General features: G+C 43.7%; 1 protein-coding gene across 1 annotated transcript in view; it reads right to left on the bottom strand.

The window, feature by feature from the left end:
• LOC129858541 (spectrin beta chain, non-erythrocytic 1-like) overlaps positions 1–19,900 on the bottom strand; it is a 123,134-nt gene that overhangs the window by 87,834 nt on the left and 15,400 nt on the right. The window lies entirely within an intron of this gene.

Below are 19,900 nucleotides of genomic sequence, written 5' to 3' on the forward strand. Positions count from 1 at the left end.
CAGCAACTGTGAGGCTCCATTACATGCTGACTGCACTGGCCACACGCGTGTCCGCATGCACCATCGTGTGTCCTCATGCGTGCATGTTGATTTTGTCCATCCACACCAGGCCCCCAGTGTCCGGTCTGGAGCGTGAAGTCACAAACTCTGTTGGTCGTCTACTGCGTAGCAACCTAGTGGTGCCAAAAGCCATGGTCTATCCTAAAAAGCCTATGTAAATTCGATCACCAGAGTGACCAAAAATAATAATAATTGAAGGCTGTTTTGGACTGTAAAATTAGTTTATTGTGATCAAGTACGATCCCCATGGTCAATTATTTTAATGTTAGCTACAAATCGAGACATTTAATTAAACAGTGATGCATTCTAACCACTTAGTGGATTTGGCTGTTTCAGCCACACCCGTCGCTGACAGGTGTATAAAATCAAGCACACCGCCATGCAATCTCCATAGACAAACATTGGCAGTAGTATGGCCTTACTGAAGAGCTGAGGGACTTTCAATCTGGCATAGTCATAGGATGCCAGCTTTCCAACAAGTCAGTTCGTAACATTTCTGCCCTGCTAGAGCTGCCCCGGTGAACTGTAAGTGCTGTTATTGTGAAGTGAAAACATTTAGGATCAACAACGGCTCAGCCACGAATTGGTAGGCCACAAAAGCTCACAGAATGGGACTGCTGAGTGCTGAATCGCATAGTGCGTAAATATCTTCTGTCCTCGGTTGCAACACTCACTACCGAGTTCCAAACTGCTTCTGGAAGCAATGTCAGCACAATAACTGTTCGTCGGGAGCTTCATGAAATGGGTTTCCATGGCCGAACAGCCGCACACAAACCTAAGATCACCATGTGCAATGCCAAGCATCGGCTGGAGTAGTGTAAAGCTTGCCACCATTGGACTCTGGAGCAGTGGAAACTGGAGTGATGAATCACGCCTCACCATCTGGCAGTCTGACGAACGAATCTGGGTTTTGCAGATGCCAGGAGTACGCTACATGCCCCATTGAATAGTGCCAACTGTAAAGTTTGGTGGAGGAGGAATAATGGTCTGGGGCTGTTTTTCATGGTTCCGGCTAAGCCCCTTAGTTCCAGTGAAGAGAAATCTTAACAATACTGCATACAATTACATTCTAGACGATTCTGTGCTTCCAACTTTGGGGCAACAGTTTGGGGAAGGCCCTTTCCTGTTTCAGCATGACAATGCCCCTGTGCACGGAGCAAGGTCCATGCAGAAATGGTTTGTCCAGATCGGTGTAGAAGAACTTGACTGGCCTGCACAGAGCCCTGACCTCAACCCCATCAAACACCTTTGGGATGAATTGGAGCGCCAACTGCAAGCCAGGCCTAATCGCCCAACATCAGTGCCCAACCTCACTAATGCTCCTGTGGCTGAATGGAAGCAAGTCCCCGCAGCAATGTTCCAACATCTAGTGAAAAGCCTTCCCAGAGAGAGGAGGCAGTTATAGCAGCAAAGGGGGGACCAACTCCATAATAATGCCCATGATTTAGGTATGAGATGTTCGACAAGCAGGTGTCCACATACTTTTTGCAGAGCTTGCGCATGCAACGTGGCCGCAGAGGTTTGCATATTAGGCTCATTAAACTCAAGTTGGCTTTCAGAGCACCTATAAAACAAAGTTAGACAAACAAGTTTAACACAATCTGGCCAACAACACTATTGTAGGACACAGCACACACAGCATTTTCTAAACTATGCTGGTAAACATGAAATATTCCTCAGCAACATTTCATACAGATAAAATCAGAGTATGACTGTAAAAAAAAAATCATGTTTGAAGGGATACCTTGCTACAGTCCAATGAAAAGTCCCGCTGCACCACAAAAAAATACAAATCTTGCAAATAGTATACACCACATCTAAAGTATACACCACATCTAGTACCCAGTACCCACCACCATTTTTAGTACGTTCCACCCAAAAACATGCTCATTACAGCCTTAGCAGCCTGCCTTGTTCTCCCTCTGCTAGCCCCTGTGTTCTGCTGCAGTCAGACAGTCATTGGCCAGACTAAGTGAATCAACTCAGCTCATTTCAATGGGACAGGCCAGTGTTTGCCTGATGAACTCAGCAAATCGTTGAGAGGAGAAGTCTATCTGAACACCAACAGTCAGCAAACATTGGACAATGGTGCTCTGGCTAGTGTAGACTGTCTGAGGGCCAACAGAGCCGCAATCATAGAGAAACACACACACACACACACACACACGTCTGAAAGTGTGTCAGGACATGGACTTAGGAGGGGAGGAGACTGCATGGTGGCGACCAGCAGTGGCAGTGGAAGAGATTAACACGAAGACTCAGAGACAGCACAGCAGAATGGTATCTAGTGGTGAAAGCAGCACACCGTAAATGATGCTGAATACCAACAGCACCTGTCTTGCAGTACTTAACCAGACCACCTGGGGAATCAACCACTATCGATGGTTGAGAGCTATCGAACCATGACCGGGATCACTGGTGTGGGATAAGGGCTATGGATTTTACAAATCATTCTTCCATACAGTGAGCAATGTTGTTCTCCACATTTGCTAGATTGCATGAGAGCGTCTGCAGTATGTAATGGGTTTGGCTCAGGGGTAGTATGTCTGGATACTCTAATTCTAAACCTGCTTCACCAAAGAGGCTCAGCCCCAGCAACGCATCATCCTCACACCCCCACCGACATCCTCCCATCCTGTCACTCTGATGATGCAGGGAGATGTTGTGTTCACCCACTGTGTGCTGGGTAAGACAGAGAGATGGAGAGAGAGAAGAGAGAGGGTTGGTCTGCTGTGACTGTAGGCTATAAAGGGCCGGGATAAGATACAGAATCTAGATGCTGATGTGTGTGTGTGTGTGTGTGTGTGTGTGTGTGTGTGTGTGTGTGTGTGTGTGTGTGTGTGTGTGTGTGTGTGTGTGTGTGTGTGTGTGTGTGTGTGTGTGTGTGTGTGTGTGTGTGTGTGTGTGTGTGTGTGTGTGTGTGTGTGTGTGTGTGTGTGTGTGTGTGTCTCATCTACATAAGGCAGTAGATGGATAACAGGTCGAAAATATATATTTTTAGCCTGTGTGGTAGAGGAAGGTGAGCACCTCACAAGAGACAGAAAGAGGGAGGAGAGGAGGAGAGGATAAAGGGAAGGCGAGAATCCATTAAATGCCTATCTATGGACGACCTTCAACAAATTGTACCTCGGCTTGTATCCATCCATCATCCTATTACAGACTACAAATATCACCCATCTTACAGGTCGACAGAGGATGTATTCATTGTCCAGGACAGTGCACTGAACACAGACACAAAACATACAGACATTGATGGTACTGACACTGACATGCAGAGATGACGTCATACACCAAAAAACAAACATTCACAAACAAACAGTAGATCAACATTCTATCCTTTAAATCAGGGCTAATCCATACCAACTGCTGACTCATTTCACTTTCAAAGCCTCTCTTCTTGAGGAGGGTAATTTCATCATTCTCTCCTACCCTAAGAGCGACACACATTGTGCCTTCTCTGAGCACAGGCTCAACACGAGCACATCAGGGGTCAAATAAACTGATCTGCAGACTGGCACATCGATGTATAAATAAAAGGAAATGTAAAAAAAGAGGTCAATTTTGGGTCAATATGAGCCTAGAAAGCAGGACGCTGGCATGGGGATGATTGCATCATCAGAATATGCTTAGCATTTTTCATTGTTTACATTGAACCCAATGCTACTTAATAACAGGGGAAAAAAGGGCCCACTTTCTCAATATTTTTCTTAAAGCTGCATGTGTGGCCAAACACAGATCAGCAATACTTTACAATAACTTATTGCCATTTAGTTACAGCTGTACTGGATCCACTCCGGCTCTCGTTTTCAATTTTGTGCTGCCTTTCTCTAAATTATTAATTTGATTTCTCCTTCACCCGTTCACGTTTTCTCTTTTGATCCAGCGCCATTTCTCTCTCCAGTCTCCTACATAGAAACATTTCAGTGACTGTATTGAAAAGGGCCTTTATCAAGATCGAACTAAAGATCTCCATGGAAACCAAACAGACAAAAGCCTTTGTTGCAAACTGAAAATGGTACAGTGTTCCATCTCGGCCTACTCCATAAGGCTGCCAAGCATAACACAAAGGCAGGTCCAAAACAATCTTATTTTACAATTGACTTGATCAAGAGATAGGAAAAGAAAAACATTGATTGTTCACATAGGAATTGAAAACCAATGAAGGGTTAAAAACAAACATTTCAGTCAAAGGGTTTTGTGAAACAGCAGACAATTTGTAGTTTTATACTATACTCTAGACTAGAGCACTTATATTAACTTAGTTTGCTATTCATTTGTAAATATATCATCGTCACAGCCTGAACCTCTGAAAACAGGGATCGGATCTACAGTGCCTTCGGAAAGTATTCAGACACATTATGCAATTTTTTTTTTAAACCTCAATATACACACAATACCCCATAATGACAAAATGAAAACAGGTTTTCAGAAATTTTCGCAAATTAAAAAAAAAATTGCATAAGTATTCAGCCCCTTTGCTATGAGACTCGAAATTGAGCTCAGGTACATCCTGTTTCCATTGATCATCCTTTCTCCAATTTGATTGGAGTCCACCTGTGGTAAACTCAATTGATTGGACATGATTTGGAATGGCACACAACTGTCTATATAAAGTCCCACAGTTGACAGTGCATGTCAGAGTAAAACCAAGCCATGAGGTCAAAGGAATTGTCCGCAGAGCTCCGAGACAGGTTTGTGTCGAGGCACAGATCTAGGGAAGTGTAACACAACATGCAGCATTGAAGGCCCCCAAGAACACAGTGGCCTCAATCATTCTTAAATGGAAGATGTTTGGAACCACCAAGACTCTTCCTAGAGCTGGCCGCGTAGCCAAACTGAGCAATCGGAGGAGATGGGCCTTGGTCACGGAGGTGACCAAGAACCCAATGGTCACTCTGTCAGAGCTCCAGAGTTCCTCTGTGGAGATGGAAGAACCTTCCAGAAAGAGAACCATCTCTGTAGCACTCCACCAACGCCTTTATGGCAGTGGCCAGACGGAAGCAACTCCTCAGTAAAAGGCACATGATAGCCAGCTGGGAGTTTGCCAAAAGGCACCTAAAGACTCTCAGACCATGAGAAACAAGATACTCTGGTCTGACGAAACCAAGATTGAACTCTTTGGCCTCAATGCCAATCGTCACGTCTGGAGGAAACCTGGCACCATTCCTACTGTGAAGCATGGTGGCAGCATCATGCTGTGGGGATGTTTTTCAGCGGCAGGGACCGGGAGACTAGTCAGGATCGAGGCAAAGATGAACAGAGCAAAGTACAGAGAGATCCTTCATGAAAACCTGCTCCAGAGTGCTCGGGACCTCAGACTAAGGGCGAAGGTTCACCTTCCAACAGGACAACGACCCTAAGCACACAGCCAAGACAATGCAGGAGTGGCTTTGGGACAAGCCTCTGAATTTCCTTGAGTGGCCCAACAAGAGCCCAGACTCCCCATTCAGCACTGTATACTTTGAAGAGACACTGGTTGCAGTTTCCGTAATTTCTCCAGTTTCCTTCTATGTCAAACCCAATAGCAGGCTCAGAAAGCTCTCTCACTGCAACCTCTCTGACATCATCCACACTAACCAGGTTTCCATTCAACCATTTCATGCGGATGAATTACCTAACGCATCAAAAAAGTCACGACCAGGCTGATGGACACAGGAAATGCTGGTACATATTTCTAAATGCCGACAGACATTGTTTGTTCGACATGGAGTGATCTTTTTGTGTCTCTAAAATTAATTAGGTGGCGGTGGAAATGGCGGAGAAAAACAGTGCTAATAACCATCCTATTTTAGTCAATTTGTACTCACGCGTCTGGAGCAAATTAAAAGGACTCCTCATTAAATCTGCGTATTGCTCCAAAGCTCAGCTGTCCTGAGTCTGCACAATATGTTGTGTAGTTCGCCCACTACGTCTCGGGAAAGCATGCAGTTTATTAGGCTACAGATGAAATTAATTATTAACTTCACAGGGTGGTGAAAGTGCACACACACAAAGGAGTTTGACGCTCCTTTCCAATAAATATTGAGGGTCTTATTCTGGTGACATGATGATCGATGATTAGCTGCCATTTGACAAATAAAAATAATCTCGGTCTTATCCATAATAATCTCATCATGTAGGTAGCCTACCCGCACTGTATCTGCCAGCTGTTGGCTAGAGCACACGTGCCAAGACCAGAGTGGTCACATTTGTGACAAAACCATCACTAGAGTTGAAAATGCGATGGAAACCCATTTAACTTGTATTTTTTATTCAGTACATGGGAATTTAACCGCAAAAATTATTTGTATGTGCACTACGTCATCACGCACAGACTTTTATCTGCAATACATTTGCAGTATCTTTTTGATACTGTCGCAAAGCAAACTAAAAAGCAGCATTCCCCAAGTGAGGATGGCTTTCACTTCAGCAATAATAAATTCATGAACTTCTTTGAGGAAAAGATCATGATCATTAGAAAGCAAATTACGAACTCCTCATTAAATCTGCGTATTGCTCCAAAGCTCAGCTGTCCTGAGTCTGCACAACTCTGCCAGGACCTAGGATCAAGAGAGACACTTAAGTGTTTTAGTACTATATCTCTTGACACAATGATGAAAATAATCATGGCCTCTAAACTTTCAAGCTGCATACTGGACCCTATTCCAACTAAACTACTTAAGGAGCTGCTTCATGTGCTTGGCCCTCCTATATTGAACATAATAAATGGCTCTCTATCCACCGGATGTGTACCAACCTCACTAAAAGTGGCAGTAATAAAGCCTCTCTTGAAAAAGCCAAACCTTGACCCAGAAAATTTAAAAAACTATCGGCCTATATCGAATCTTCCATTCCTCTCAAAAAATGTAGAAAAAGCTGTTGCGCAGCAACTCACTGCCTTCCTGAAGACAAACAATGTATACGAAATGCTTCAATCTGGTTTTAGACCCCATCATAGCACTGACACTGCACTTGTGAAGGTGGTAAATTACCTTTTAATGGCGTCAGACCGAGGCTCTGCATCTGTCCTCGTGCTTCTAGACCTTAGTGCTGCCTTTAAAACCATCGATCACCACATTCTTTTGGAGAGATTGGAAACCGAAATTGGTCTACACGAACAAGTTCTGGCCTGGTTTAGATCTTATCTGTCAGAAAGATATCAGTTTGTCTCTGTGAATGGTTTGTCCTCTGACAAATCAACTGTACATTTCTGTGTTTCTCAAGGTTCCCGTTTTAGGACCACTATTGTTTTCACTATATATTTTACCTCTTGGGGATGTCATTCGAAAACATAATGTTAACTTTCACTGCTATGCAGATGACACACAGCTGTACATTTCAATGAAACATGGTGAAGCCCCAGAATTTCCCTCGCTAGAAGCCTGTGTTTCAGACATAAGGAAGTGGATGGCTGAAAACGTTCTACTTTTAAACTCGGACAAAACAGAGATGCTTGTTCTAGGTCCCAAGAAACAAAGAGATCTTCTGTTGAATCTGACAATTAATCTTGATGGTTGTAAAGTCGTCTCAAATAAAACTGTGAAGGACCTCGGCGTTACTCTGGACCCTGATCTCTCTTTTGACGAACAAATCAAGACTGTTTCAAGGACAGCTTTTTTCCATCTACGCAACATTGCAAAAATCAGACATTTTCTGTCCAAAAATGATGCAGAAAGATTAATCCATGCTTTTGTTACTTCTAGGTTAGACTACTGCAATGCTCTACTTTCCGGCTACAAGGATAAAGCACTAAATAAACTTCAGTTAGTGCTAAATACGGCTGCTAGAATCCTGACTAGAACCAAAAAATTTGATCATATTACTCCAGTGCTAGCCTCCCTACACTGGCTTCCTGTTAAGGCAAGGGCTGATTTCAAGGTTTTACTGTTAACCTACAAAGCGTTACATGTGCTTGCTCCTACCTATCTTTCTGAGTTGGTCCTGCCGTACATACCTACACGTACGCTACGGTCACAAGACGCAGGCCTCCTAATTGTCCCTAGAACATCTAAGCAAACAGCTGGAGGCAGGGCTTTCTCCTATAGATCTCCATTTTTATGGAATGGTCTGCCTACCCATGTGAGATCAACCTTTAAGTCTTTACTGAAGACTTATCTCTTCAGTGGGTCATATGATTGAGTGTAGTCTGGCCCAGGAGTGTGAAGGTGAACGGAAAGGCTCTGGAGCAACGAACCGCCCTTGCTGTCTCTGCCTGGCCGGTTCCCTTCTCTCCACTGGGATTCTCTGCCTCTAAACAGGGGCTGAGTCACTGGCTTACTGGTGCTCTTTCATGCCGTCCCTAGGAGGGGTGCGTCACTTGAGTGGGTTGAGTCACTGACGTGATCTTCCTGTCTGGGTTGGCGCACCCCATTGGGTTGTGCCGTGGCGGAGATCTTTGTGGACTATACTCGGCCTTGCCTCAGGATGGTAAGTTGGTGGTTGAAGATTTCCCTCTAGTGGTGTGGGGGCTGTGCTTTGGCAAAGTGGGTGGAGTTATATCCTTCCTGTTTGGCCCTGTCCGGGGGTATCATCGGATGGGGCCACAGTGTCTCCTGACCCCTCCTGTCTCAGCCTCCAGTATTTATGCTGCAGTAGTTTATGTGTTGGGGGGCTATGATCAGTTTGTTATATCTGGAGTACTTCTCCTGTCTTATCCGGTGTCCTGTGTGAATTTAAGTATGCTCTCTCTAATTCTCTCTTTCTCTCTTTCTTTCTCTCTCTCGGAGGACTTGAGCCCTAGAACCATGCCTCAGGACGACCTGGCATGATGACTCCTTGCTTTCCCCAGTCCACCTGGCCGTGCTGCTGCTCCAGTTTCAACTGTTCTGCCTGCGGCTATGGAACCCTGACCTGTTCACCGGACGTGCTACCTGTCCCAGACCTGCTGTTTTCAACTCTCTAGAGACCGCAGGAGCGGTAGAGATACTCTTAATGATCGGCTATGAAAAGCCAACTGACATTTACTCCTGAGGTGCTGACTTGCTGCACCCTCGACAACTACTGTGATTATTATTATTTGACCATGCTGGTCATTTATGAACATTTGAACATCTTGGCCATGTTCTGTTATAATCTCCACCCGGCACATCCAGAAGAGGACTGGCCACCCCTCATAGCCTGGTTCCTCTAGGTTTCTTCCTAGGTTTTGGCCTTTCTAGGGAGTTTTTCCTAGCCACCGTGCTTCTACACCTGCATTGCTTGCTGTTTGGGGTTTTAGGCTGGGTTTCTGTACAGCACTTTGAGATATCAGCTGATGTACGAAGGGCTATATAAATAAATGTGATTTGATTTGATTTGATGGTGGAAAATTGTTTTATGCAGATTTTAGAATATTCACATGAAAATCTGTCGCCAATTGGATGGAAACCTAGCTACAGTCAGCCTCACTTAAAGCTTGAGTATTCCTGATGCTTTAGAAAATCCAGCCACAGGATAGTATTCTGCACCCACACAATCTGCCTTAACAATACCATACATTATTACCTGCCCTGAGGGACACAGCTGGATGGATCATTCACTACGCCCACTCAAACATCCTCACTGTACATTGGATTTTACTTTATAGATGATGACAGCTCTACTTAGTCACACGTATACATTTCAAGTTTTCACATTCACGCACATAGGATTTTGCTTTTGGGTTATTTTATCATTTTTACTCCCATTCCTAGGGGAGACACCCACACGTATATGTGTAAAGTCTGAAAGCGCATCATTAGAAGCTTAAGCAAATAAATTCACTAGCACATATCGCCCACACAAACACATCCAGTAATTGTACACTCCTTCAAGCTTTAGATCATACAACACATTTTACCTCACTTCCTCTCTCTACATAGCTACTACAGGGGATTTCCATGTAAAAAGCTCCATGAGCACTAACATCAAATCAAATGTATTTGTCACATTCACATGGTTTGCAGGTGTTAATGCAAGTTTAGCGAAATGCTTGTTTGTGCTTCTAGTTCCGACCATGCAGTAATATCTAACAAGTAATATAACCTAACAATTTCACAACAACTACCTTATACACACAAGTGTAAAGCAATGAATACGAATATGTACATAAAAATATATAAATGGGTGATGGCCGAACGGCATAGGCAAGATGCAGTAGATGGTATAGAGTACAGTAAATACATATGAGATGAGTAATGTAGGGTATGAAAACATTATATGAAGTGGCATTGTTTAACTTCTTCTGGGCAGGGGCCAGCATTTTCACTTTCGGAAAAATAGCATGCAAAAATTCAACTGTCTGCTACTCATCCCCAGAATATAAAATATGCATATTATTAGTAGATTTGGATAGAAAACTGTTTGAATCATATCTGTGAGAATAACAGAACATATGTAGCAGGCAAAACCCTGAGGACAAACCGTTCAGAATTTGTATTTTTTTGATGTCACCGACTGACGGTCGGCTCCGGACTGAAGGGCAGCTCCGGACTGATGGGCAGCTCCAGACTGAAGGGCAGCTCCGGACTGAAGGGCAGCTCCTGGGCCACCCATCTGTTCTGAGCCGCCTGAGCCGCCCGTCTGTCCTGAGCCGCCAGAGCCGTCCGTCAGCCAGGAGCCGCCAGAGCCGTCCGTCAGCCAGGAGCCGCCAGAGCCGTCCGTCAGCCAGGATCCGACAGAGCCGTCCGTCAGCCAGGAGCCGTCAGAGCCGTCCGCCAGCCAGGAGCCGTCAGAGCCGTCCATCAGCCAGGAGCTGTCAGAGCCGTCCATCAGTCCGGAGCTGCCCCTCAGTCCGGAGCTGCCCCTCAGTCTGGAGCTGCCCCTCAGTCTGGAGCTGCCCTTCAGTTCGGAGTTGCCCGTCAGTCCGGAGCCGCCCTTCAGTTCGGAGCTGCCCATCAGTCCGGAGCTGCCCCTCAGTCCAGAGCTGCCCTTCATTCCGGAGCTGCCCATCAGTCCGGAGCTGCCCTTCAGTCTGGAGCTGCACCTCAGTCCGGAGCTGCCCCTCAGTCCAGAGGCGCCCCTCAGTCCAGTGGGGCCATTTATTAGGGTCCCCAGTCCAAGGTCGGCGGCAAGGGTCGCCGCTCCAAAGACGCCACTGAAGCGGACTAAGACTATGGTGGAGTGGGGTCCACGTCCCACGCCAGAGCTGCCACCGCGGACAGATGCCCACCCAGACCCTCCCCTATAGGTTCAGGTTTTGCGGCCAGAGTCCGCACCTTAGGGGGGGGGGGGGGGGGGGGGGGTACTGTCACGTTCTGACCTTAGTTCTTTTGTTATTTATTTGTTTTAGTATGGTCAGGGCGTGAGTTGGGTGGGTTGTCTATGTTCGTTTTTCTATGTTGTGGTTTGCGTTTGGCCTGGTATGGTTCTCAATCAGAGGCAGGTGTCATTAGTTATCTCTGATTGAGAATCATACTTAGGTAGCCTTTTTCCACCTGTGTTTCGTGGGTGTTTATTTTCTGTCTTTGTGTATGTCACCAGACAGGACTGCTTCATTTCATTCTCGTTTATTGTTAGTTTTGTTGTTTTGTTCTAGTATTCGTTTTCATTAAAAGGCATAATGAATACTTACCACGCTGCACCTTGGTCCTCCTCTCTTTCTCCCAACGACGAACGTTACAGTTTCACAAGTTTGGACAGCACAGTAAAGTAGGGTCAGTACAAAACAGTACAGTAGAATTTAGCACAGTAAAGGACAGTAGAGTATAGGTCAGTACAATACAGTAATGTAGAGTAGAGTTTAGTACAGTACACTAAAGTAGAGTACAGTATAATTTACTGAACTCTACTCTACCATGCCGTACTGTACTCTACTGTGCTGTACTGTGATGTCTAAACTTGTGAAGCAGAGACATCTATGATTAGTACCAAATTTGGTCTTGTTTGAGGGTTGGAGCTCATTAGAATAATAGCCAGTGTGTACAATAATACCCAAACATGCAAAGAATGATGTTACATGTTTCTACCTTTGTGTACCTATTCAGCATACATCACCATGAAGAGAATGACTTTCATAATTATGCATTTCTGTATAGTACAGATTAGGGACCCATGATGTCATTTTGTTACTATCGTCCTGTTACCAGGTGTTAATCCACTTCACTTATTATATAATCAAAAGAGATTTCATATCATAGCGGACACCTCATTCTTTCTGCAGACATCTTTAAATCTGAATTCAGAGTAGATATTTAACCGTTTTTTGTAAAGCGTGGTCACAAACTGTGGAACATTTTACCGTTCTTTTGTTACCGAAATTTACTTCTGCACTGTTCTTCGAGTAAATGTGTTTTTGAAAATTGCTTTAAAAAATGTAACTTTACAATCAAGGCTTTTTGTTTGTCATACTTTTAAAGGGAAAAATGTGAGTCTCGGCGTCATTTTGTTACCGTGGAATTGCCCTACAGTAAAACACTGACTAAATATGTGGGTCATGCTTGTCACCTGCTTTGGCACAATCTAGTCAAATGAGACTTTCCCATTCATTCTGACAGAAGAGGAAAACTGTCCAGAGCTTTTCAGAATGATTCAGTGAATGGTTCTATCTACAGCATCTGGGCTATGTTGGACAGCTGTTGAGTTTCATCAAGATCGCTTTGAGAAAGACAGTCTAAGGTACACAAACAGCACTTTGAAGTGACAGAGTCTCTGGAACAGATTGTCAACATTCTTAGCGCAGCACGCTAACCCTTCACTTCATAGTATGACGAAATGAAGACTCTGTTACCCTTGGCTCCTGAGAGACAGGGAATTTCTCAAGTCAGTTGTGGACACATCATTCAGGCTTGTGGGGCTATTCTATACAAGCTATAAGACACTCATGTAATATTTTTTAAGGTGAAGCCTACCCTACACCAGTGCCCAGATAAGGGAGGCTAACTTCAGGACATTACCTATTCTGGTCAAGTTCCAGGATCCACTGTGGAATGCCTCCAGCCAATTTACTAAAAATCTATCCAGACCATAATATGCATTATTTGATAATAATTTATACCATATAAAAGGAAGGACAGGTCCAAACTGGTGACCCTAAGGCCACAATAACATCTGGGATATAGGACTATAGTGTGAAGGAGAATTACACCAGACGGTCAGACACTGAAGAGAATAACATAATGACACCAATAAAATACCAAAACTTTGGTCACAAGATATTTTGGGGGTTTTCCATGTCAAACATTCCAGCCTGGTTATTAGGTTATCCAATAAATGGTCAGCTAATGTCTTAAGCAGTTGCTATGTCTTTTGTGATAAAGTCTAAAATACATGTCCGTTTCTGTCTGAGAGCTGAATGTCTACTCTGAGGCTTATGTAGGCACAATAACAGAATTCACCAAGGAATAGCAGTCACTTATAGATAACTATAAGCAAGATGGAAATAGATGTCCTTTTCTTAACTCCTATCGAAACACATTGACATAGAATGTTCATGTGTCATACAGTGCCTTCGGAAAGTATACAGACCCCTTGACTTTTTCCACATTTTGTTAGGTTACATCAGTCTAAACACAAAGCCCCATAATGACAAAGCAAAAACAGTTTTTTAGAAATTTTAGCAAATATCACATTTACATAAGTATTCAGACTCTTTACTCAGCACGTTGTTGAAGCACCTTTGGCAGAGATTACAGCCTCGAGTCTTCTTGGGTATGACGCTACAAGCTTGGCACACCTGTATTTGGGGAGTTTCTCCCATTCTACTCTGCAGTTATTTTCGGGTCTCTCCAGAGATGTTCGATCGGGTTCAAGTCCGGGCTCTGGCAAGGACATTCAGAGACTTGTCCCGAAGCCACTCCTGTGTTGCCTTGGCTGGTTGCTTAGAGTCGTTGTCCTGCTAGAAGGTGAACCTTCGCCCCAGTCTGAGGTCCTGAGCCCTCTGGAGCAGGTTTTCATCAAGGATCTTTCAGTACTTTGCTCCGTTCATCTTGGTCATGATCCTGACTAGTCTCCCAGTCCCTGCCGCTGAAAAACATCCTGCCACCACCATGCTTCACCATAGGGATGGTGCCAGGTTTCCTCCAGATGTGATGCTTGGCATTCAGGCCAAAGAGTTCAATCTTGGTTTCATCAGACCAGAGATTATTGTTTTTTATGTTCTGAGAATCTTTATGTTCCTTTTGGCAAACTCCAAGCGGGCTGTCCATGTGCCTTTTACTGAGGAGTGGCTTCCTCCTGGCCACTCTACCATAAAGGCGTGATTGGTGGAGTGCTGCAGAGATGGTTGTCCTTCTGGAAGGTTCTCCCATCTCCACAGAGGAACTCTGGAGCTCTATCAGAGTGACAGTCAGGTTCTTGGTCACCTCCCTAACCAAGGTTCTTCTCCCCCGATTGCTCAGTATGGCCGGGCGGCCAGCTCTAGGAAGAGTCTTGGTGGTTCTAAACTTCTTCCATTTAAGAATCATGGAGGCCACTGTGTTCTTTGGGACCTTCAAGCTTGCAGAAATGTTGTGGTACCCAGATATATGCCTCGACACAATCCAGTCTCTGAGCTCTACGGACAATGGCTTGGTTCTTGCTCTGACATGCACTGTCAACTGTGGGACCTTATATAGACAGGTGTGTCTTTCCAATTCTTTCAAAATCATGTCCAATCAATTGAATATACCACAGGTGGACTCAAATCAAGTTGTAGAAACATCTCAAGGATGATCCATGGAAACATGATGCACCTGAGCTCAATTTCGAGACTCATAGCAAAGGGTCTGAATACTAATGTAAATAAGGTATCTGTTTTTATTTTATTTAATACATTTACAAAAATGTCTAAAAACCTGTTTACGCTTGGTCATTTTTGGGGTATTCTGTGTAGATTGCTGATGATTTTGTATTTATTTAATCCATTTTAGAATAAGGTGGTAATGTAACAAAATGTGGAAAAAGTCAAGGAGTCTGAATAATTTCTGAAGAAAATCTGATAGCGGGACAATGTTTAAACTGTTTTTATTTACGAGCCAATAATTGTGTCAAACTAAGAACCCTCAGGGGACACTCATACTCATGATTCTTAACAGGCATCATCTCAAACACTAAGAGTGATTAGGAATTGTGTCTGGGCGACTGGGCGGGCAGTCCTTCAGTGACCTAGTATGCCTCTGCATGGTGATTATTCACTCTCCACAGCTCCCATGGTGATCCCATGGTGCTGGCGTCAGGGGACTGATAACAACCTCCCTTTGTGGCCCCGCAGAGTCAAACCAGAGCCTGTCTGGAATCAAGTCAGTCATTCACTGGCTTCCGGACACTTCTGCAATGTCATGTGCCGTAAAAGAATGTCAGACACACCGCAGTGACTGTCCCGGCCGAGAGGGGAAAAGGGAGAGGGGGTGTGCCCATGCCTTTGGAAACGGAGGTAATCCTAAGTACATCCAACAGCCAATAAAAGAAAGTGCACACTTCTCAATAGTTCCAGAGGCCAATCATTGGAAGTGCATTGTGCAGTATTGTCACTCTGAAAATGACATCATTGACCAGACAAACTCTGCTGTAGTATTTGCCTTTGGTGATAATAATACAAAATCTATTATAAAGTCTTTCTGGACAATATAAACATCAAATTGCACAATACAGCCCTCATTGAATACATTGATTCATTAATTCCCTCTGCTAATAAACTGAAATATGGAGACTGATTTTCCACTCCCTCCCTCCTCCCTTCTTCATATGAGGATTCCAAGAGATGAGAAAATGTGGCAGTGAGACAGTGAGAGTGCAGCGTGGGCCACAGTGGGACCAGTGGAGTGGAATCGAGGGGGCCACACGTCATCACCTCATTAGACTGAAGGCCCTGAGGAGCCTACAGGGCCGTGTCTAATGATCCAGTGATATATGGGATGTGTGTTGGAGCCGTGATAAACCTCTTCAAATATTACGAGTGGGTCTGTTTTTTTAAATAGCTGGGTATATACATAAGTACTTCAATGGATGTTGCCCAGATTATTATAATATCTTCAGTCTAGCCAGCCCAACTGTGACAGTCAGCCTGGAGAAGCCTCATAACGAACCAAGGCTACGGTCTTACTGAACTAAGTAGAGGGAGATTCTCACCTGACGAGGGCTCAGCCAATCATATGAACCCAGAGTGTGTTACCATGAAAAAAATATGTTGATGTTAGTGTGTTTGTGCAAATCAGATGAATGCACAGAAAGTATTCGGTTGTGCCGGTCTCCATCGTGTTCATTCATGTTCAGTTCAGATAGCACTCATATTGGTCAACAGCACTAGCAATATTACAGTAGTCTCCTGGTAAATACACTCCTGCTGTGTGGATGAATTATGAATAAAGGCCTGAGTGTATGTGGGGGTGGGGATGTGTGCGTCTCTCATGATCAATAGCAAGCGTGCACTGAGGAAAACCCCTCTCTGACCTCCCTTCGTCCGTAGCAACACAGTAGGCTTTATTCAGAGGAAGACAGATGTCACACTATTGGATCAGCCACAGCATCTAGTCACAGCTTACTGGGCTTCACTGTGGAGGTGATGGTAGAGGAAAACCCTTCTCATAAACAGCAATAGTGAAATAAATGAACTATTTTCCTTTTCCATTAATAAAATGAGTTTCATCAACACTGACCGAAGGACAGCAAGTGACTATAACAGGCAGAAATACATTGGCCTATAGATTTTTTAAGTGACTATAACAGGCAGAAATACATTGGCCTATAGATTTTATAAGTGACTATAACAGGCAGAAATACATTGGCCTATAGATTTTATAAGTGACTAGAACAGGCAGAAATACATTGGCCTATAGATTTTATAAGTGACTATAACAGGCAGAAATACATTGGCCTATAGATTTTATAAGTGACTATAACAGGCAGAAATACATTGGCCTATAGATTTTATAAGTGACTATAACAGGCAGAAATACATTGGCCTATAGATTTTATAAGTGACTATAACAGGCAGAAATACATTGGCCTATAGATTTTATAAGTGACTATAACAGGCAGAAATACATTGGCCTATAGATTTTATAAGTGACTATAACAGGCAGAAATACATTGGCCTATAGATTTTATAAGTGACTATAACAGGCAGAAATACATTGGCCTATAGATTTTATAAGTGACTATAACAGGCAGAAATACATTGGCCTATAGATTTTATAAGTGACTATAACAGGCAGAAATACATTGGCCTATAGATTTTATAAGTGACTATAACAGGCAGAAATACATTGGCCTATAGATTTTATAAGTACAGCAGTATCAAACCAGTACTTTCCAAACCATAGCAGTTATTTTCAGTACCATTATCGGATCTGATGGGCATGTTGGTACCTCGTGTGCAAGTTCATGAGGGCAGAAATAGTCTACCACATTTAAATAGACCTTCTGGTGATTAGCATACTTTTTAGCCAGTAGTTCTCAAAGTAGAGGTCAAGAGCCAAAATGGGTCCCTAAAAATTGCGTACTACATCATCTATGTGCAGATATGTGCAATAAGTGATTGCTCTCCCTCTGTCTGCTGTGTTACTGAGCCGTTGGGCTACGTCATGGGATAATGCTGGCGCGACCTGGGCCAGCTTTATTCTTTCATTGTGCAACTTGTCAATGTGCATCTTGCTAGCTGTCACCAGAGAGGAAGAGGTGAAGCGAGAGATTTTACTCTGCCCAAAATCTATCCATGAAAATAAGACCATGAAGTGAGGAATTTTTGTATGGAGGTCAATGAGAGATTGTCAAATTTGGTCAACACATTTTGTATTGCTAATTTTCTACATGGGCTTATTTTATTTGAATAGAAGTTTTGTAATGGTTAGGTTGTTACAAATTCTTCTTTAAGCAATAACTTTTTTCTTGACACTCTTCTGTAAAGCCCAGCTCTGTGGAGTGTACATCTTAAAGTGGTCCTATGGAGAGATATTCCAATCTCCACTGTGGAGCTTATTCTTTCCATTTTTTAATAATGGATTTAATGGTGCTCCGTGGGATGTTCAAAGTTTTTTATATTTTTTTATAACCCAACCCTGATCTGTACTTCTCCACAACTTTGTCCCTGACCTGTTTGGAGAGCTCCTTGGTCTTCATCGTGCCGCTTGCTTGGTGGTGCCCCTCGCTTAGTGGTGTTGCAGACTCTGGGGCCTTTCAGAACAGGTGTATTTATACTGAGATCATGTGACAGATCATGTGACACCTAGGTTGCACACAAGTTATTCAACTAATTATGTGACTTCTGAAGGTAATTGGTTGCACCAGATCTTATTTAGGGGCTTCATAGCAAAGGGGGTGAATACATATGCACGCACCACTTTTCCGTTTTTAATTTTTATGAATTTTACTTCACCAATTTGGACTATTTTGTGTATGTCCTTTACATGAAATCCAAATAAAAATCAATTTAAATTACAGGTTGTAATGCAACTAAATAGGAAAAACGCCAAGGGGGATGAATACTTTGCAAGGCACTGTATCTGCCCTCTCATTGGCTAGAATGGTCCCACCTGATCTTGCCTCCTCCCTTCAATCTTTGAAGAAGAATTTCCATTGTTAGAGCAGTCACTTGACTATCTTTCCAATATAATAGACAATCTTTGCTGTCACTCAAAATGGTGAGGGCCTGAAGTTTATTGGCTGGAACTCGAATTGCTAGGGGCTGGCCCGTGTGGGCCAAGCTTGCAGTACTCAAAATGGCGCCACACAGCTTCCAGAAAACAGTCGCTTTCAAACTAGGGATTTCATGGGTAATTGAGGTAAGACAGTATATCTGCTCATAGATTATGCATGTATGAAGTACACATTGACACATCCAGCCCAAACCGAGAGGTTTAAAAAATACTTGCGTAGTTGCCAAAGTTCCGGGAAAGTCTCTTTAATCAGAAAGGTTGCCAATATATTGATGCACCCCTATTGAAAGCCAAAACTACATAACCCTAGCCAGTGCACAGGCAGAAATAGTGCATATTCCAGGCACACAATGGTCTGGATACCATTACTCTCCCACCCACTCCCCTCTCAGAGTACAAACACTCAAACGTTAACTCCCTCAATGCCCTGTTGCCAAAAATCTCTCCTCCCTCTGTCCCAAAAACAGCCACTCCTCTCCATGTATGGGTGGGGGACAGGGAGGGGGTGGTAGGAGGCTGGCGGCGGGCCACAGGCTTTAGGGATCGAGGGTCTCTGAACCTAGAGCCTAAATAATATAACCAGACAGTTTTGATGTGCATAGAGGGCAAAGTCATTAACGGTTAATGGGAAGCTCAGGGCGGGCACTCTTCCAGCCCACCAGCACCGCTCACATCTCTCAACACTTGACAACAACGTATTTTTGTGGATCTCGGCCACTTTCATGTTACACCTGGTATGCCATTAACCCAGGTTTAACAAATGAGAGGATAATCCCCCTAACAGAAAAACCTCGTGGTACAGTAAATAAAACAGGCATTAAAAGCGACCATACGTCTTCCAGTTGGCTTCTGGTCTGATATCAGGCAAGATGAACAGCTGGGTAACTTTCACACCACTGAGGCGGGTAACTGAGACTTTGCCAAACGCACTGTGGATATTTCATTTCAGAAGAGCGCTTCCCTGTCCTGAATAATAAAAAGCCTGTTTAAAGAAGCCGATGCCAAATACGTTTAATTGAAGAACAAGGTTACATACAGCACAAAAATATATATCAGTTCTTTGTCTGATCAAAGAAAGGAAATATTCTATAGCAGTTCCCTGGTCAAATTGAAACAATTTTAAAAGCATTTAAGGCCTAGACAAGATCACTAGTGAAAGAGATCTGACATGAAGAAACCAAGATGACCCTCATATCCCTCCAGCCAGGTAACGCAGGCAGATCTAGTTGAAGTTTCCCAGATATAGAGATTTGCACAAATCTGATAGAGAATTAGTCCTCAAAATAATTCCCTTTCCCCAGCACAGGAGAATAGAACCATTGACAGTTTTGCGC

Source organism: Salvelinus fontinalis, chromosome 1 (genome assembly GCF_029448725.1).
Source record: "Salvelinus fontinalis isolate EN_2023a chromosome 1, ASM2944872v1, whole genome shotgun sequence".
NCBI classification, from domain to species: domain Eukaryota; kingdom Metazoa; phylum Chordata; class Actinopteri; order Salmoniformes; family Salmonidae; genus Salvelinus; species Salvelinus fontinalis.